Genomic DNA, 21,931 nt, shown 5'->3' on the forward strand with positions numbered 1-21,931 from the left:
TAAAGCAGGATAAAAATTGTCTTGCTGCTTTAGGGCTTTGAATTCTAATACTGGCACTGCTCTGAGCAGATTCCAAGATCCTGGTTATGTGTTTTCCAATGAGCTGAAATACTGTCAGTGTAGCAAAGGAAAGCTTATCATCTTTTGACTTGGCCCTAGTAAGGGTGGTATGCCCAGTGCACCTTGAAAATTTAAATGTCACTGGGAGGCCTTGACTTGGCTTTGTAGCAGGTATTAATACAAATGAGTTCATTGGAGAGGACTTCCCGGTCATGTATGTACAACTATTAGGATTAAGGTATGCAGGCTACAACCTTGTTTAATTTCCCTTTCTCTTTCTTCTAGTCTTCCCTCCTTCCACTCAAACATTTACTGATACCTACTCTGTCATAGGCCTCAATCTAGGCATTGTAAGAGCTACCAAGATGAATTGGCATCTCTACTCATGAGCTCATGATCTACAAGGAAAAAAGATAGGATTTTCCTAAGGAGAATTAGGGAGGGGGGCATGGAGAATATCAATCTAATCTCAAATGTTGGCATCTTCAAAAACACAATAGGAGGGGCATCACCCTTTTTAAGACAACAATGTAAGAGAGCTGGTTATAACTGATTTGGTTGAAGTTGGATTGTGACATTGAGGACATTGCTCATTTATGGAGGTATTTAGCTGAATGAATAAAATTTACTTGTCCAGAAGCCCAAGCTTTAAAATAAACTGTCTTCTAGAAGGTCCGGTGTTAGATAAGCACTTCCTGCAAGTGTTATGTGCCTGTGCATGCATGTATAGATATGTAGGTGCATGAGGCAGAGATTCCTGGGGCATTATCCTTCTATCTGGAGCAGGTTCCTAAGAACCACCCCTATCACCTATCAATCAGAACATGGTGTTCTCTTGTGAGGTAACATTATCAAATGTTCATAATGGGGAGGATGTCTTCCAGGAAGGATATGTATTGAATAGTGAAGACTGTGAAGTTCACAAAGAGTTGGGTTAAAAGATCCTTTGGTGTTTTGGATGATGGTCATTCTGAAGAGAAAATGGTCTAACATCTCTATATGGGGAATTTACATCACTGGGAAAGGTCATTTAGGGACTGGTGCCTTGCAGCAGAGTCATGCATAGGGGTCTTTTCCATCTCTCGAGGAGGTTTCTTCATTCCCTGCTTCCTTCTTACAAGAAGGTAGCATCAGCCCTCAGACTCTCCCACTTGCCCCATTTCCCAGTTGTCCCTGGGCAATTCCACCACCACCTCCTTGTTCTACTTCTTACTTCTTCCTGTGGTCAAGCTCTTTGACCCTTTTTTTTAATTAATATTATTTATTTGTTTTTAAGTTGGAAATCTGAAGGAAGAAGGAACTTTACTGTTAATGGATTTTAAATCCTTTTCAAATACGACTTTAAAGAAAGTCTCATTGCTAAGTTATTTTTATGGAATATTTATAGTATTAAATATTTTAATATTTATTTAATATTCCTAACAACTCTATAAGTTAACATTATTTTATTCACAACTGATAGCTCAAGAAACTGAGGTACCAAAAGATGAAGTGAGTTGCCTAATAGTACACAAGTAGTAAGAAGCCAAGCTTTTATAGACTTTATTGCTAACGTGCATGGGGAAAAGGAGATGAATTAGCAAAACGGCAAAAGTTGGGACTTAATGAAAGTTACAGAATTCTTTTTATTTATTTATTTATTTATTTATTTATTTATTTATTTATTTCTAGGAGAGAGAGAGAGAGAGACAGCGTGAGCAAGGGAGGGTGAGAGAGAGAGGGAGACACAGGCTCTGAAATAGGCTTCAGGCTCTGAGCTGGCCGGCTCTGAAATAGGCTTCAGGCTCTGAGCTGGCAGTCAGCACAGAGCCCGACTCCGGGTTCGAACCACGAACCGTGAGATCATGACCTAAGCGAAAGTTGGACGCTTAACCGACTAAGCCACCCAGGCGCCCCGAAAGTTACAGAATTCTTAAAAGATCCTCATTGAATTTTTCTGTTTTTGGTTGGTCTCTTTGGAATGAAGCTCTTCCATTCTTCTCTTCTTCATTATCTTTATGTCCCTATCCTCTACTCAAAGAAGGTCAAATTATGTCATTCTTTGGCAAAAGCTCTGCTGCTAAAATTGTTTAAAAATGCATGATATAGTTAACTTCTCAAAATAGTTCAAAGTTTTGAAAATGAATCATGTTTCAAACAGTCAACAGCAGTCCAACTTGCCCAACATTAAGTGCTTTCCTTGACGCAGAATTTGTCAAATGATTTCACTTTGTTCCATCACTTATTCCTGAGAGCATTTGAGAATCACAAGGGAACTGAACATTTCTTAAGGAACTCATAATGCTAACAATCATGGTTGTCATGTGTCAAACCCATCTATGCACCTTTGTGTGCTTTCTTTAGGTCTTTGTACACACTACCTTATTTGACTATGATGGCAACTCTGTGAATTTAGGATTACTGTCTGGGCTTTTCCAGTGAGGATACTAAGGCTTTGGAAGATTGTGTAATGTTTCCGAAGTAACAAAGCTAGTAATTAGCAGAGCTGAAATAAGAAAAGAAGTGTCCCTGCTTTTAAAAGGCACTTGTGGGGATGAGGACTGGGTGTTATATGGAAACCAACTTGACAATAAACTATTAAGAAAATAAAAATAAAAAAATAAAAGCCACACTGATAGAAGCGGCTGAGCAAGTCTTACATTTAGTGACAGCATCTTCCTGATGGAACAGGCAGGTGTCATAGGATTAAGAAGACAAAGTACCTTTGATGACTTCCTAACTATAATTCAGACAAGATCTCATCATCTATCAAGGTCTTAAGAGGAGATTTTGCTCCCAAAGCCCTAGGGAGGATTGTACAGCCTTTGACAACTGGGACTCTTTTCCGTCCTCATAAGTAAAATGTTGATACCAGTTAGTACACATATGGCTCAATCAACACTGGGGACTAAGTAGACTGCATACTTTGTGACAGTTTCAAAGACCAATAGGAGCACACTCACATTAGACATATAGCAATAATATAACCGTCAGAAAATTGCCTCATTTAACAAAAAACAGCAAGTTACCGAGTATTTCTGGAAGCAGTCACATTGTTCTCTCTGACGTAGTTAAGATACTCTAATTTTTTGCATCCCTTTCTTCTTCTGTGAAAATAGGTATGTGGTTTAAGGAGGTCCTTGGAACATGTAGAGTTTTGGATTATTTATTTTATATCTTTAATCTGAAATAAGGATTGCACTTGGGTAGCTTAGTCAATTGAGCATCTGACTCTTGATTTAGGCCCAGGTCATGATCTCACGGTGAATGTGGTCAAGCCCCACATGGGGCTCTATGCTGACAGCATAAAGCCTGCTTGGGATTCTTTCTCTTTCATGCTCTCTCTCTCAAAATAGTGTGTGTGTATATATATATTAAATAAAATTTATTTCCCTCACAATTTTAAAATATAAAACCGGTTGTAAAATTGTGTGTGGGTATGTGTATTTAAATTGAGGATATGAAAAAGGAATGTTAGAGGATTCTCAAAACCTGGAATATGTATAATTGGAATATTTGTAATAGTCATGTACTGAGGGCTTAACACATTACCATGTGTCAAACATTTTGTATATATTCTTTCTAATAAAAATGTTATAGGATAATAGCTCCACTTTATGGTTGAGCAAACTGAGGCTTAGTGAGACTGAATAACTTGCTCGGATTCCCACCTCTCAGAAGTCCACATTGGTGTGATGCCAAAGGATTCCCTTTCCCCCTGGTGCACTGCAGCGCACCCTGCAGAGCATATATGTAGCTCGCACAGAATGTCACTGTCATTTGGTGATGTGGCCAATATCAAGCACATGTTCCATCCAGCCTGAAGAAGCCGCTCTGAGTAGATAAGCTTTACATTACAGTGAGGGAGATGAAGGAAGTGCTCAGAACCAGAGAAAGGGGCATGCTGGCATGCATTGGCTCCTCATACACATTAAATACATCTCACGGCAGCTTAATATGATAGTCTCCCAATTTTACAGATGAGCAAAGTGAGGATTTTAGAGGTGGTAATGCTTCCACATGGTTCTATGCTACACCTGAAATTCTGAGCCTGCTCTGCCGGACTCCAAAGCCAGTCTTCTCCTAACACTGTTCCTCACTATTTCCTCTAAGCATTTAGTATCTTTTTGGTGTCTCACATCAGTACAGAGTGGCTCTCCTCTGGTCAGCTAAACATAAACTCTCAAGAGCTTATGTTTGCCCTCTGGGAGGAATCCTGTCTTGGATCTCACATGCAGAGTTTGGTTGCAAAGCTGGATCCATGCATGACGAAGGCAGTAACACTGCTGGGGAGTGGTGGGAGCTCACCGGTCAGACGCCAGCTGGCTCAGGAGACCGTCTGCCTTCCCTTTCCTGGAGCAAGCAGCGGTATGTCTGGCCATGCTTGTCTGCTGTGGTGCCCAATTCCACAGCCATTTCAAGTTTTTCCTCTCCCCAAAATGAGCATTTACACTCCCATGGATCACCCCTTTGATATTTCTAACCACGTAGCTCCAGCTCAGAAAACAAATCAGGAGTGACATTCTGTTACAGTATTTTCAGCTATAGCTCATAATTTGGTGTAAGGCTTGTCATTGTCTAAGAAACATATCCCTGTGCACAGAACCCATTGGACACCAGAATGAAATTGACTAAATAAAAGCAGTTTCACTGAACAATTTGCAAATATCACTGCTTCTTGCCAAGCCTTTTTGGCAAAACCATCTTCAGTGACTTGAGAGCTTTTCCAGCCAGAAAGAGATTTGGGTTACTTTATGCTTTCCTCTCTCATTTTTCTGATATAAATACTTTCATTAAAGCCACATAAGTCTCAGACAATAGAAATGTCATTCAGGAAAATATTTGCATTTATTTTTCAGGAAACATTACTCAGTTTTTTTCTTTTTACAGGGAGGGGAGGGACCTTAATTTAGAGTCCAAAATAAAGAACTGCTAGAGACAGTTCTGCATTATATATTGAAGGAGTATTGGGGGTGGGGGGTAAGGGGAAGAAGCTGTTACTGGAGCTATATTTCTTAGGGAAAAATTTATCAGGTTCTCTGTCTCTCATGAGGTTAAAATTGAGGAAAGGATAACCTTGGGGTAGGAAAGAAGTATGATCTGAGGGTTAATTGTGAAAACACTGGTATAGACCTCAATGGCCAACATGGATTCTAGTCTAACCAGCAACTGGTAGCATGATTTTATAAATTAAATAAGTGTGCATATATACATACTTATACATATATTATATATAGTATTTATATTACATATATAATATGTATAATATTTGTATTATATATGGCAAAATTAAAGGGTTATTTTGCAAAATTAAGTTTAAAGATTGATTTAAGTTTAAAGATTCCTTTTAAAAGGAAAAGGAAAAATGGGAAAATCTCAACCCACTTTGATGCTTAGAAATGTGATTTAGCTTCTTTAAGCCTTAGAGTTTTCACATACAGAATTGGGTATAAAAAAAAAAAAAAAGGAATCTACCCAAATTGATACTTATGTGATCATGTGCCAGACTCCACATGAAACTTAAGACAACATATCATTAGCCCAGTTTTCCGCTTGACAAATTCAGTGCTCTTCCAGTTCATCATTTTTTGAGACATATTTTAGTGGCACTTTCTAAGGGAAGATGCTGTTATGAATAGAACAAGCCCTTCCCTTTTCTTCATGGAGCTTATAGTCTAGTGACCAAGGTCACACAACCAAAATGTGAGTATCTGAACTAGGAAGCCAGGCCCTCTGGACAGAAGTCGGGGCTCTTTCCAGTGTCCTGCCACACTCCAGACGGCCCCAGTGGATGGCTGCTCATCAAGCATAATTATTAATGGTCAGTGTACTACTTTGGATGATAAACTGAATTATATGCTTGTATACCAATAGTGCCCTGGTTCCTCTTAAGACTTATAGCTGCACTTTTTTTTTTTTTTTTTTTTACAGGGGGGGGCAGCAGCCAAGAGTTTCCATCCAACAGAGCCTTAAAAAGTTTCTGGAATAAACAATTTGCTGGCCCATAAAGTTGGAATAGAAGGTAGGAGTCNAGCATAATTATTAATGGTCAGTGTACTACTTTGGATGATAAACTGAATTATATGCTTGTATACCAATAGTGCCCTGGTTCCTCTTAAGACTTATATGCACTTTTTTTTTTTTTTTTTTTTTTTGAGGACACACAGGTGAAACAGGGCAGGGCAGCAGCCAAGAGTTTCCATCCAACAGAGCCTTAAAAAGTTTCTGGAATAAACAATTTGCTGGCCCATAAAGTTGGAATAGAAGGTAGGAGTCATTACTCAGAGACATGGAAGGTTTGAGCTTTTAAAGGGCTCTTAAGAGAAGATCTAAGCCAGGACCTTTTACAGAGAAATGAAGCCCAGAAAAGGAGACTGACTCAGAGAAGGTCCAACTCAACGTGAACAAGCAACAGATTGAGGACAATAACCAAGTTTTCTGGACGCTAGTCCGTTCTTCTCTCAGTGTCCCTCCTGTCTTTGAGTGTGGCCCTCAAGGCCATGTGACTGCAGAATAAAGAAAGGAAGGAGAAGCCAGAGTAAGAGAGGGACTCTCCCCAGTGGAGTTGCTGGTTCTTTGAAGGTATTTGCAGGGAAAGTAGAAACCAAACCTCTGGAGGAACAGGACATAGGAACATGAACAGTACTCTTTGGCCTGTTTTTCTTCATTCTTCTGGAAGGAAAGAACTTTCAAATTCTTCTTCTTCTTCCGTTTTCAAAAGCACAGTGGGATATTTTGATCGTATGATATATACAAATATGTAATTATATAAATATATAATACATATCAAAGCCCTAATTCCACCACTAACAGATAAGCCTGATTAAACTCCCAGGGATCTATCCTTCGGACATTACCTATGCACACAATTATGTTACAATAATATGATCATACTGTTCATATTAGCTGGTGGTTTGTTTCATGGGTTTTGTTTTTCTGTTTTTGGTTTTTTAACCCACATAACCATACCTCTAACCTTGTTGGTAAAATTCTTGAGTCTTGAGAGGACAAGAAAGCCTTTCTTCCACCCCCATCCCTGGGATGCCCCTCCCCAATCTCCTATGATTCCAGGAAGTTCATAAGAGAGCCCCTGTGTTCATGTTGATGCATGGATTAGCATGTAGATACCCACAGGACAGACATGACATGACGTGCATATCAGTAATTGAAATCATAGCCCGAGCCAGCTGATTGGATCCTCCCCAGCAGGCTGACAGAATGGAGATTTCTGTCAGAGAAGAGACAGAATTGAGGCAGGTAGGTTGCAGGATCTGTGTCACAGGGAGGGAGGTGAGGAGGAGACAACTCCAGACACCACTCCCCAGAAGGCTAAGCAGGGAAAGGTGATTGACTTGTAAGAAAGAAGGATCTTGAGTTCAGAAATCCTAGAGGAAAGAAAACAGAAGACTGACTCTACCAAAAGTGCTACCTTCTAGAGTGTCCTCATCCTCTGTATTAAAGTATAGGGATAATATTGCCTCACTCCGTTCCTCCCTCCCTTTCTTCCTTCCTCCCTCCCTTCCTCCCATCCTTGTTCTTTCTTCCCCCTCTCCCCCTTTCCTCCCTTCCTTCCTCCCTCCCTCCCTTCCTTCCTTTCTCCTCTCCTTCCATTTTCCCTTCCTTCCTTCCTTCCTTCCTTCCTTCCTTCCTTCCTTCCTTCCTCCTCCCCTTTCTTCTTCTCTCCCCTTCATCCTTCCTTCCCTCCCCCCTCCTTCCATTCCTTCCCTCTCTTCATTCCTCCCTCCTTCCCCTCCCTCCTTTCGCTTTCCTTTCCTTCCTTGCATAAAATTATTCTTTTGCCAGTGTTTATCGAAAGCCTGCCATGTGCCAGGCACTTCCCTGTGTGCCGGCTTGGCTTGTGATGATGAGCACAACACACATTGTCCTGCCCCCATGAAGTTGACAAACCAGTGGTAGAGTCAGGCTGTTAACACAGGGATAATTACATAATTAAGTCTTGTTATAAGTGCTAAGTGTAAAGGAGGAAAATGACAGTGTTCTATAAGACAGAATAACAGAGCAGGAAGAAAATTAGTCTTACAGGGTCAGGGATGGCCCACTGACACTGTGATAGTTAAAGGAAATCTAAAGAATGAATCGGAATCAAGCAGTCAGGAGACAAGGCAAGGGCTCTCCAGGGGGCAAGGGTGGGGAACAGCAGGAACAAAGGCCTGGAGGTTGGAAAGAGCCTAGCACTTTGGAAGATCAGAAAGTCTGGTCACTGTGGCCCCAGTTAGAGAGGCCGCCAGAGGTGAAGGCCCTTTACCATCTGCTAGGGATTTTAGATATTCGAAGAATCTAATGCAGAAAAGTGACATTTTTGTATTTATTTTTCAAATTATTCTGGCCACTCTGTAGAGAATGTTATTCAATATATTTTTAAACTTGTTTTCTTTATTACCATTCTGTAAGCAAGATAAGAAAATAAACACTCCCTTAAAAAAAAAAAAAAAAAGCTGAGAATATGAGTGTTGTCTCTCTGAGGTGAGAGTAGTCTATGCTCCATGGAAATTTTCCTGAAATCCTGAAAAGCTAGATCCATTCTTAGTTAGCCCAAAGCTGTGTTTCTGTCTAATAATGGCTTATAGTTTTTGAGTACTTATCATTTGTTATGCATTTCAGTAAGAAATTTGTATTAATATCTCTTTTTACTATTAAAAAATTTTATAGCAACTTTATGCAGAAAATGTTATGATTATTCCTACCTGAGCCTCTCTTACACCGCCCCCACCCCCCCAAATAAACTAGAATTGGAGCCCTTTGCCTGGCATCTCTACTGGTGCTGACTTCGTCATCTAGGCCACTACCCCAAAGAGTCTCTTGGCTATAAACGTCTCCCTCAGTTCCTAACATGGCTTAAATCTGGACCAAAATTTGTATTTGAGGATACAGATCAAGTTGTGGACATTTAAAGATAGCTTTTCTCTTGTATTTTAAAAAGTACTTCAGTGTTTTAGGAGAAATTTCTGAGTGTCTAGAAAACATTATCAGGATGAGGGAGAAAGAAAGAACTTTTATCAGCTGCCTCTGACTGCTGCTACTGGGCTCTGGTGACAACGGAGGTCTTTAAAAAGGATATCGTCTGTTGGGGAATATTAGTGACAGCATCAAGATTGGTTGAGCTGAGATCTCAACCCTGTAGCTGAAGGGCCCTTCTCTGAGTGTCTGGTCCAGCCCTTTGCCTTCAGACTTGGGCAAGCCTAATCAATCAAACCATCCATCATGTATCGGGCCCCTGACATTCAGAATTCAGTTGTGAGGGAACATTTAAGTTCAAGAAACAATGGGAGAATGCTCTACCATTTATTCAGTTGCAAAGCAAACATTCTTCTGAGTCCTACAAACACAAGAAACAAAAACTTACCATTTTAAATTTTAGAATAATTAGAAAAAAAAATGGACTGCAAACAGTGAAAGCAGCATAAGAACTTACAGAAAGACAATTTTTAAAGAATAACTTTTTTTTGTATGGCTCCCACAAGATCTTTTTCTATTCACTGTGTGTGTTCATGCTGATTTAAAGATGTGCTAACTGGATTTCAAGCTGACAGATGGCCATTTCTTTTCACTTCCATAAACTTTTCCCTTTTTTGTAAACTTTGGGTCCAGTGGACGTATTAACCATATCAGTCCATCAGGTATTAACTTTTATGGATATTATTTATATACTTTCAATTATAGTGTAGTATCTACTCACTAAAGAAAATAGGGAAACTGTAGATAAGCAGAATGAAATATCTCAAAGCCCCATGTGCCAAATAAAACAGATTTTGCTATTATGGGAAATTGCAATTTCTTCCTTTAAGAAACAGAAATTCAAGAGGGTTAATTTGAAGATCCAGTTGGCTTTATTTAATGTTTCATGAATCAGGCAGTATCTCATGTAGGGAGTAGAAAGGAACAGTGCTTCAAGGAACCTTGGAAGACTTTTATAGGCAGAGACAGAGTGGGACAAGGAAGTTACTTTTAAAAGAAAAGAAAGGATTATTTCAGGCAAGGTCACCTTCCTTTGAGGGAACTCAGAGGGTCTATCCTGCAGATTATCTCCCAAGTGCTGATAGGGAAACTCTAGATTGACAGGTGAAATGCACATGGCTACAATTAAGACTTGGTTTGCTGTCTGCAGGCAAGTGACTCCATTTTGACTCTGTTGCTTCTTTTTTCTTTTATTTTCGTTTCTTTTTTCTCTTTTTTTGAGATGTCTTTATTTTTCTTTGTAATCTTTGTTTTGTTTTGTTGTTGTTCAAATAAACAATTGTTGTTCCTCAAATAAAATACTTGTTCACAAACTGAAATTTAGGAGAGTTTAAAAATGAAAGCAACAACTGGGTTCAAAAATGTAAAAAAAAAAAAAAAAAAAAAAAGCTATGGTAGGTATTGACATATTTATCCTCTGTGGCTGTGCATTGTTTAATGGAAGCACCAAAATACTTTATAGATAACCTTAATATTTGGCCACTTCTCTTAACATTTTTTTACATAGACACTATTCCATCTTATTACATTGCCTTTTTAAATGTCATTTTAATTACCTCCTGTGTTTTCATCAAGCAGATGAAACTAAGGACTATTTAACCACCCTTATTGCTGAGAATTAAAGTAGTTTCTAAGTTTGCATCTTTATAAATAATTCTGTAATGATTATCTTGTAATGGCAAATATGTTACACATACATTACTTTCCAAGAGAAGGTTAGCTGAAATGAGATTACCATGAGGGAAAGAATAAGCGTATCTATATTATGGAAAGAGCTTTTGAGATTAATTTGCAAGTAGATTTTTCAACTTTGTGAAAGAGTGACTCTTGCAAGAATTTCTAATAAGCACATGATGTTACCATTTTTTAAAATAGTTTTTAGAAGATTTAAAATGATTCACATTTCATTGACTATTTTTGATTACTAGTTGTTGAACTTTGCTTTTCATGTGCCTCATTAATCTTATAAATTACCTGAGTTCCTTTCCCATTTGCATATTAGGGTCCTATTGTTTACTATATCAGCTTACTTAAAGATCTTTTTATGCAAAAAATTATCAGCTTTTTGTCTTCTATCTCGATAGGAAAGGTTTTTCTAGCCTGTTTCTTGCTTTTTAAAAATTATTAGTAAACCTTTTTCATAAGAGTTTTAGATTTACAAAAAAATTACAAAAATTGTGCAGAATGCTTATAGTCCGAAGTCCACCTTTGTGTGGGGGTGGGGGGATATATTTCAAGACCCCTAGTGGGTGCACCTGAAACTGTGTATAGTACCAAAACATGGATAGACTGCATTTTTTCCTATTCATTACACACCTTATGTAAAGTTTAATTCATAAATTCATTAGAGTAAGATATTAACAACAATAACTAATAATAAAATAAAGTTATAACAAAATGCTATAATAAAAGTTATGTGAATGTGGTCTTTCAAAATATATTACTGTCCTATACTCCCCCTTCTTGTGATGACATGAAATGACAAAATGCCCATGTGATTATGAGGTGAGGTGAATGTGTGGGCATTGTGATATAGCATTAGGCTACTATTGACCTGACAATACATTGGAAGGAAGATCATTTGCTTCTGGACTGTGGTTGACCAAGAGTAACTGAAACAGTGGAAAGTGAAGTGCAGATGATGCGGAACTACACTGTTTTTAAATGGGTTCTGAGCCCAGTTCTAGTGTGTGAGTGTGGGGTTTGGGGGATTTCCAAGCAAATCTCTGATCTGCTCAGTATACTGTATTTCAGTTCAATTCTGACACTGTCCTTCCCCGAGATAGCATCAGACGCTGCACACTAAGGGCTGATCCCTACAGGAGTGCCCCCCTTCCCCTTAAGGTGCCAATCATAAGACCAGGGTATCACCTCTGCTTCTGAGTCACCACTTACAAATCAGAGGTTCTGACAACCTTCCCCTTGGATTGGAATTGCTAGAGCAGTTCATAGAACTCAGAGAAATATTTTACTTACTGGATCATTGGTTTATGATTAAAAGATATAATTCAAGGAGAGCCAGATGGAAGAGATACATAGAGCAAGGTATGGGGATGGAGACTGGACCTACCATGCTTTCTCTGAGTGGCTCCTCTCCCCAGACATCCTTGTGTCCGTTAACCCAGAAGCTTTATGAACCCTGTCCTTTGAGTTTTTGTGGAGCCTTCATTACATAGAAACAGTTAACTAAATCATTGGCCATTAGTAATTCATGTAACCTCCAGCCGCTTTCCCCAAACCAGAAATCAGGGTGGGAATAAAAGTCCACTCCCCCCACGCCTATTCATGGTTAGTTCCCCTGGTCACCAGTCCCCATCCTTAGGTTTTTCTAAATTTCACCTCATTAACACCTAGTTGTGTTGGGAAGAGGTTTATTATAATTAACAACACACCTATTTCACCTTAATTGCTCTGAAGTGATTTCCAGAACTGAGGACAAGACCTAATACTGTGTCAGTTGCTCTTTTTTGCTTGGGAAATTTCAAGGGCTCTGGGAGACATGATCCAGGAACTGTGGATAAATATACAAACACACACACACACACACACACACACACACACACACGACAACTGTATTGTGGTCATCTAAATTACCAAATGTATATTTCTTATAAATTATAATATCCATTATCTAGGATTTTCTATAATTAATATTTTACATTAGTATGATATATTTATTACACATAAGAAATCAATATTGATATATTATTATTAACCAATACCCATATTTTAGTCAGAGTCCCTAAGTGTTTATCTACTGGTCTTTCTGTCTTCCATAGTCCTATCCAGGATACCACATTGCAGTTAGTCATTGTGTCTTCTTAGTCTCCTCCTGGTTGTGATAATTTCTCAGACTCTGATGAACTTGAGAGTATTGAGAAGTACTTTCAGATATTTTTAACAATGTTACTCATTTGAGATTTGCCTGATTTTTCCCCATTATCCAACTGGATTGGGGAGGAAAAACACAGAGGAAAAGTGCCATTTTCATCATATCCTATTAAGGATACATACTGTTAGCATGACAGTTTATGACTGATGATGGTAATCTTGGCATTGGGTGAGTTGGTATTTGTCAGGTTTCTCCCTGTATAGATACTGTCCCCTTACTCCTTTTATATTCCTTGGAGGGAAGTGACTGCCCAGCCCATACTTAATATTTGGGGAGTTATGCTTTGTTCATTGCCTTGAGGGTGGAATATCTATATAAATTATTTGGGATTTTTAAGCATGGGATACTTAACTCTTCTTTGCCACTTATTTATGTATTCAGTCCTTTGTGTCAGTACGGACTCATGGATATTTATTTCATACTTTAGCTTATAATATTTTTTTCTTCCAAATTGTTATTTAAATTCTAGTTAGTTGCATACAGTACAATACTGATTTCAGGAGTAGAATGCAGTAATTCATCAATAACATACAACACTAGTGTTCATCAGAACAAGTGACCTCCTTGATACTCATCACCCATCTATCCCATTCCCTACTGACTTCCCTCTATCAACCTTCAGTGGGTTTTTTTGTTTGTTTGTTTGTTTGTTTGTTTGTTTTAATCTTTAAGTGTCTCTCATGGTTTAGGGGCATATGGGTGGCTCAGTCAGTTAAGCATTCAGCTTTGGCCCAGGTCATGATATCTCAGTTTGCAGTTTGAGCCCCTCATCAGGCTCCGAGCTGAGAGCTCAGAGCCTGGAGCCTGCTTCAGATTCTATGTCTCCCTCTCTCTCTGTTGCTCCCCCACTAGTTCTCTCTCTCTCAAATATAAATAAACCTTAAAAGGAAAAGATTTGTTTTCCTCTCTCTTCCTTGCCCCCCCCAATATGCTCATCTGTTTTGTTTCTTAAATTCCACATATAGGTGAAATCATATGGTATTTGTCTTAGTCTTCTCTGACTGACTTATTTCACTTAGCATAATATACTCTAGCTTGATCTACACCATTACAAATGGCAAAGATTCTTTTTGATGCCTGAGTAATATTCCATTGCATATATGTACTTTGGATTATAATCTAATACTACTTTGTTTATTTCATTGATGAGATTGTTCCAGCTTTGGCCATTGGTAGCTCTTTCAGTTGGCTTCTGTATTCTTCTGACATATTCCCATTAATTGGGATTTTCTTTCTTTTGAACTCTGACTATCTCTGTACATGCTTATGAAAGCAACTGCTGTAATGTATTTCTAATGTTGATTATGGTTTAGACAGAAAAATCATACAGGAAAAAGTTGAAGCAATAAGTCCTCAACTTTATTTGATGACACAGTCTTGCCTTGGATTTGGAAGACCTAAGTCTCAAAATCGCTATGAGAGGTTATTACATGAACAGCCCTCAACAAATCTTGTTTCCTAAAGTCCCTGCCTTCTGACGATCACTATCCTGCATAGACTGACTCTAGGATTGACAATGTGATTTTCTTTGGCTAATGGGGTATAAGTTAATTTGACACAAGAGAGGCTTGATAAGCATTTACACACAAGCTTACACTCTTGCAGTTCTGTGCCCGTTACGCAAGCAAAGAGGGCCATCCTACTCAAAAGGACATATGGAAGACACCACCACCCTGGCTGACAGCCCTAAGTGGGCATGTAGATGCATCCACCTTGCCACAATTCACCTCACTTGGGCCACCTGATAACTGCACACACGTGCATGACCTGGGGAGCATATCACCAGAGCTGCTCAGCTAAGCTCACCCCAAAATGTAAAACCTTGAGCAAATAATCTGCTGTTTATAATCTAATATATTTTGAGTAGTTTGTTATGTTGAAAATAACAGACACAAGATCTATACCATAAGTGGGCTTCAAACTCATTTGGACAGTGAATGTTAGTTTTTTTTTTTTCTTTTTTTCTATTTTTTTCTGGTTTTATTGAGAAATAATTGACATATATCACTGTATACATTTAAGGTATACAACATGATAGTTTGACTTACATATATTATGAAATGATTACCATGATAGGTTCAGCTAACATCTATCATTTCATCTGGTACAATAAAAAGAAAAGACCTGAGCCAAAGTTGGATGCTTAACCGACTGAGCCACCCAGGAACCCCTAGTGTTTGTCTTTCTTTATTTTATTAATTTCACTTAGCATAATGCCTTCCAGGTCCATCTGTTTCCAAAATGGTATGATTTACTCATTGTTTTAAGTTTACTTACTTACTTTGAGAGTTTTAGGTGGGAGGCAGAGTAAGAGGGAGTGAATCCTAAGCAGACTCCACACTGTTAGCACACAGCCCAACTTAGGGCTTAATCTCACAAATTGTGAGATCACGACCAGAGCTAAAATCAAGAGTCAGACACATAACCAACTGAGCCACCCAGGTGCCCCTGGATTTGTTCATTTTTAATGGCTGAATAATATTCCACTACTGTATGTGTATGCATGTGAGTGTATATGTGTATGAATATGTATGTGTGTGTATTTGTGTGTGTGTGTGTGTGTGTGTGTGTGTATACACATATCCCAACTTCTTTGTCTATTTATCTATTGATGGATGTTTCGGTTGTTTAGACAACCTAAGGTCTTCAGTATTATAGATAATACTGCTATGAACACGAGGGTGTAGATATTGATTCAAGTTAATGTTTTCATTTCCTTTGGATATACTTCCAGAAGCAGAATGCTGGATCATATGTTGGTTCTACTTTTAATTTTTGGAGGATTCTCCATAGTCTTTTCCATATAGGCTGCACCAATTTACAATCCTTTCTACAGTACACAGAGGCTCCCTTTTCTCCACATCCATGCCAGCATTTGTTACCTCTTGTCTCTTTGATATTAGCCACCATAACAGCTGTGAGGTGCTATCTCATAGTGATTTAAATTTGCATTTTTTAAAAACTAGTGATATTGAACAACTTTTTATGTTGGCTTTTTGCAAATCTTCTTTGGAAAAATGTCTATTCCAGTCCTTTGCCCATTTTTTTAAATTGGAATATTTATTTATTTATTTTGCTATTTATTGTATGAGTTCTTTATATATTTTGTATATTAACCCCTTTCCGGATACATGGTTTAAAAATATTTTTTCCCATTCTATAGGCTGTCTTCATTTTGTTTGATAGTTTCTTTCGCTGTGCAGAAATTTTTAGTTTGATATGGTATCCCCTATCTATTTTTATTTTGTTGCTGCTCATTCTGTGTCACATCCAAAATATCATCACCAAGGAGATTTAATCTATGTTTTCTTCTAGGAGTTTCATGGTCTCAGGCCTTACATTTAAGTTTAATCCACTTTGAGTTAATTTTTGTGAGTGGTGTAAGATAGGGCTCTTGTTTCATGAATATTAGTTTTTATAATTTCAGCTTATTGTTTTAAGAGCCTGAACTTCAGTTATCCATCCCCGGATGGAAATAATAATAGCACCTATACTGCTGTTCCTCAAATGGAGCAGACACTAAATGAGATCCTGCCTACTGAGTGTCCCATCCAGCACTGTAATATAGAACTGGCTCTTGCCAAAGCTTCCTCTGTTGCATCCATTTTACTAAAGCAGAGGCATTAGAATATTCCTTCCTTTCTCCAACACAGTGCCAGCTAAGTCAGAGTCCCTTTGCAATAAGGAACATTGCAAATCAACCTCATTCAGTGCAGCAGAGGATTTTGAACTAATGCCTCATTCATAAAATTACAACTTGAAGGTGTGCTCCCTGAGTGGTAGCTGGGACATTTTGACATAGCTTTCCACTGCCATTTATATTTGGACTAATAAAACTATTTGATTCCAGAGATCTAAATGAAGACAAACATAACTTTTCCTCCTAATTTCCCAGTACTTAGAAGAAATCCTGAGTGCTAGGCTGTGTTTTGTAGATTTAATGCCAGAATATAAATATGTGCCTTGGAAACGGGTATCTGTGAACATGGCATGGGGAAATCAGACATTCCAAAAGAGCACATATGGCTGATAAATACAGACAGGACAACACTCCCCTTTATTTCTCGTGGGAGACAAGTTGTGCAGAAACTGTCTGCTTTCGTTGTTGTTTAGTAAGAGCCTTGACTACTGGAGTGGTACATGGTCATCATTTATTTACCTCAGATCCTTTCTCTCTATCACCTTGTTAGATGTCACTGTCTCTAAATTAAGCGACTGCAACTGATTATGTATCATAACATGTTGGGAAAATGGTGTTCAAGTTCTGACCCATTAACAAAGTGTTTATTTGAATTACCTGCATTGCACTGTTTCTTCATCCGCCAAGTTGGGGTTAGGCAACTTCATTTCCGTTCAGGGTCCTAATATATACATGTGGCACACACACATATAAAGAAACATAAACATATATGTATAGATAACCACATACAAATATACACCCATATACACGAATAAACAGATACACATACATACCCTTACACATACAAAGCCTTGTTCTCCACTATCACTATCAGCACCATTAGTGACTGAATGGGTGAGTTTTTATATAAACTTCTCATCATTTTTAGCAGGACTCAGCCCAGGGGTAAGACAAGCTAATATGGTGCTGTCAGAGCACCCATTGGGTACCCAGAAGTAAAAGTGAGGGTGGTGAGCATCTAGGAAACCTTTGAGGAGGTGAGTTCAATACGCGTTGATGCCCACACGTCTTTCCATCTTTCCTGAGTAAGCATTGTCACATTTACTCTCAGAAGGAGGTATTCAGAAATATCCAGAAGTGCTAGGTTCTGCTTCTGTGTCTTCCACTGTCTTACTTTGTGACCTTGTGTAAATCACTTTCCTTCCTGGAGTAGGTGGAGACTTCCAGTTTTAGCCAAGATCAAGTAAGCTCATTATATCCCCTCCAACTGATTATAAATGAAGTCCAAAACCTGAGTGCAAAAAAGCCACTGCCTGAAGTCTCTGAAAAATAAACCTTGTAGGTTGATTGGGGAGGGAAGTGAGAATTTGAAGAATGAGTAATAGGGAAGAGACATATTTTTTCTCTTTTATCTCCCAGCATTGACCTAAGGACAGAACAGCACAGCCAAGTATGGACAACAAAACCTCTGATAAATTTTCTCCAGTTAGAAGAGATATCACAGTAAATCAGAGAGTATAGAGTCACACTGTGAGCCAGAGAGCCACCTTTTTTTCTTATTATAGTGGACATGCAATGTTACATTAGTTTCAGATGTACAACATAGCGCTTTTCTGAGTCTCTATGTTATGAGAGCCACATTTTAGCCATCCTTTTTTCCTCAGTTTTTCTGAGATATCATTGACATATAACATAAATAACTTTAAGGTGCATATATAATGTGGTGATTCAATATATGTATACATTGCAAAATAATTACCACAGCAGAGTTAAACACCTCCATCTCCCTCACACAATTACCATTTTTATTGTGATGATACTATTTAACATTTACTGTCTTGAAAACTTGCAAGCATATACTTTTTCTCCCCTTTTCTTTCTCCTGGCTGTGCCCAGAGGCCAGCTCATGTTGCTACATGGTGGTAGCAGCAGTGCAGAGGTGCGGGCAGTTAAACTTCATGAGATAAACCTATCTCCGTGGTCATATAATGTGAGCTGTGAAGGCCATACGTGTGTGGGGAAGCCAAACTGGTATTATTTTTCTTTCACTACTTTGCCGAGAAGGTACCCCCAGCTATGTGAAAATCGTCAACAACAGATAAACTCTGAGAAAAAACACTTTTCTTTTCTGGTCAGATCAGTAGGAACAGGGAAAGGGGGTCTTGAGCACTGGAGGGTACAGGGCAATCATGGAGAGAAGAGGGCTGGAAAAAGAGATCTAACTCTGTGTGCTTCAGAAATTCTAAGCTAACCCTGAGAGGCACATATAGAAGAGACCCAAGGAAACTTAGATGAGGCTTTGAGAAGTGAACTAGAATATCCACCACGATCCGCATTTGGTGAGGATATATGGCCACACTAACTTCTTAGTGGTGCATGTGTAGATGACATACATCCAAAGACCATAGGAAAGACTGACAGTGGAACTGATACTGAAACCTCTGCCCATAGAAGACAGCACTTAAGACCTGTACCCCAACCAAGTCTACCACAAGCAAAATAACCTCAATGTTCTCCAGAAGATTGTAATTGCAAGTCTCACAACATATTTAACTTTTCCAGGATACAATATGAAGTGAGTTACATAAAAGGAACCAGAAAATTGTAACTGCTTCTCAAAATAGGCTTTGGTGCACTATGGTCCATGGGCCAAATCTGCCCTGCCACCTGTCCTGGTATGGCTAATAAGGTCAGAAGAGATTGGATATGTATAAACAGTTGAAAAAAGCATCAGAAGAATATTGGAAAATGTGAACATAGTATGCAATTCAAATTTCAGTGTCCATTAATAAAGTTTTATTAGAATATAGCTGCACTCATTAATTTCTCTTTTGTCTGTGGTGGCTTTCATGCTACATGTTAGATGAGCCTTTGCAACAGAAATCATAGGGCTAAGCCACAAAATCCTGAAAACAATTAGTATCTGATCCTTACAGGAAAAAAAACTATGCTGACTCCTGCTAAGGGAAAACACAACCCAAACAAGTATCATTTTTTTTAAACTTTTTAATGTTTATTTATTTTTGAGAGAGAGAACGAGATGGAGTATTAGCATGGGAGGAGCAGAGAGAGACAGAGACACAGAATCCAAAGCAGACTCCAGGCTCTGAGCACAGAGCTAGACCCAGGGCTTGAGCTCACAAACCACGAGATCATGACCTGAACTGAAGTTGGATGCTTAACCAACTGAGCCACTGAGGCACACCCCTCCCCCCCCCACCAATTTTTAATATGGCCTAGATGTTAGAATTATCAGGCAAAGGTTCAATGCAGATATCATTACTGTGGTCAGAAAGGTAAGTATTAGTACTCTTGAATTGAAAGAGAGGAGAGAGAAACTATAAAAACAAAACCAAATGGAAATATTAGAACCAAAAAAAAAAAAACTTCAGAAATTAGAAATTCACTAGATGGACTCAGTAGCACTACTGAGACAACAAAGGAAATGTCAGTGAACCTAAAGAGATATCAATAAAACTATGCAAATTGAAAAACATGAAGGGAAATATTGGGAAGGGGGAAACAAAGTTCCTGAAACCTATGAAACAATACAAAAAGGTGTAATACTTATGCCATTGGCATCCCTGAAAAAAGGAGAAAGAGAAAGGGTACAGAAAAAAGTATTTGAGGGGCGCCTGGGTTTCTCAGTTGGTTAGGCATCTGCCTCTTGATGTAGCTCAGGTTGTGATCTCATGGTTTATAAGATTGAGCTCCACGTCTGGCTCTGAACTGATAGTTTGGGTGGAGCCTGCTTGTGACCCTCTCTCTCCCCCTCTATTTGCCCCTCCCCTACTCTATCTCTCTGTCTGTCTCTCTCTCTCTTTTTCTCTATCAAAATCTATAAATAAAGTTTTAAAAATATTTGAAGACATAATGGCTAAAAATTCCCCAAATTTGGTGAAAGAGATAAATTTACAGGTCCAAGAAGCTCAGTAAAGTCCAAATGGGATAGAATCAAAATTATGCCCAGACAAATCATAATAAAACCCATGAAAACAAAACTAAAAGGAAGGAGTAGTACCAAATAGTTATATAAAAAAAAAACCTCAGGAGAGTCTACATTAAACTGATAAAGAGGTAAGTTAGAGAAAGAGAAATTTGAAATAAACATGGAACTTTGTGGCTATAAAAAACAGTAAGTACTATTTCCTCACCATGCTATTTTTATCTGAATAAAACAAAGGCCAGGTGGATTGAACAACATGGCCAAAGTAACTCTCAGGCAAATGTTTTCAAAAAAGTAATACCAAAAGACCAAAGTAAAAGAAGGACAAAAGGGAGGGAGGGAGGGATGAAGGGAAGGGAAGGGAAGGGAAGGAGGAAAGGAGGGAAGGAAGGAAGGAAGGAAGGAAGGAAGGAAGGAAGGAAGGAAGGAAGGAAGGAAAGAAGGAAGTGATGTAGTAAATATAAAGAAGAAAAAATATAGTAATCTGTGCTGAGTGGGTGGAGTTAATATGGAACATAACAGTGACTCTTATTACCATGGTTTTCCTTAGGAGAAAGAAGAAAATTGTGATTTTTTTTATGAAATGAAATATTTTAGGGCACCTAGGTGGCTCAGATATTAAGCATCTGACTTTACCTTGGGTCATGATCTCAGGGTTCATGAGTTCTACTTCCACATTGGGTGAGCTCAAGCACTGCTTCTCTCTCTCTCTCAGAAAGTATTTTAGGAGAAAGAAGTGCTCACTGAAGCATCTCGGTTAGGAGGTTGGGACATCCAGGTTTCTACTTGGCGGTGGTAGAGAGTACAGAGATGCAGCAAATGGTTGAGAGTGCATGTGGAAAGGAGCCAGGGAGATATTTTGCTTACTTGGAGGTATTTGCTGAAGTCATGTTTAAAAGGGCAGGGGAGCAGATGTAGTGCTTTATTTTACACAGGGCAAAACTTTGGAAAACCCAATCACAAAAGATAACTCATTTCTGTGCCAAAAAAATCAGATGAATTATTTGTTGATATTGTGTAGCCAGAAAAAGAAAAGTGACACAGTAGATTCTTGGCTAAACTCAAAAATGCTTGGCAGAGTATAGACATGGCTTCTCTTTCTTCCGTTCCACTTCTTCCTTCTTATCCTCCTTTTCTCTTTACTCCTCTTCCTTCTTCTCCTTCTCCTTTTCCTTCTCTTCCTCCTTCTCATCTTTGTTCTACTTCCTATGTCTCTCTCAAACACACATACACCCCTGAATGAGGATCCAAGGGATGGGCTTTAATCTTTATTTGTAAATAAAGGTTAAAGACTTGGACATGCCAGAGATGTCCAAAAGGAATCCAAATTCCATCAGGACCTACTGACTCTTCTTGAAGACATATTGAAGAAGCTTTTAAAACTACTGTTTAGAACCTAAACCTTCCAGCTTAAGATGATCAAACAAAGAGAGAGCAA

This window comes from Hyaena hyaena, unplaced genomic scaffold, assembly GCF_003009895.1.
Source record: "Hyaena hyaena isolate Hyena2069 unplaced genomic scaffold, ASM300989v1 scaffold_301, whole genome shotgun sequence".
In the NCBI taxonomy this organism is placed as follows: domain Eukaryota; kingdom Metazoa; phylum Chordata; class Mammalia; order Carnivora; family Hyaenidae; genus Hyaena; species Hyaena hyaena.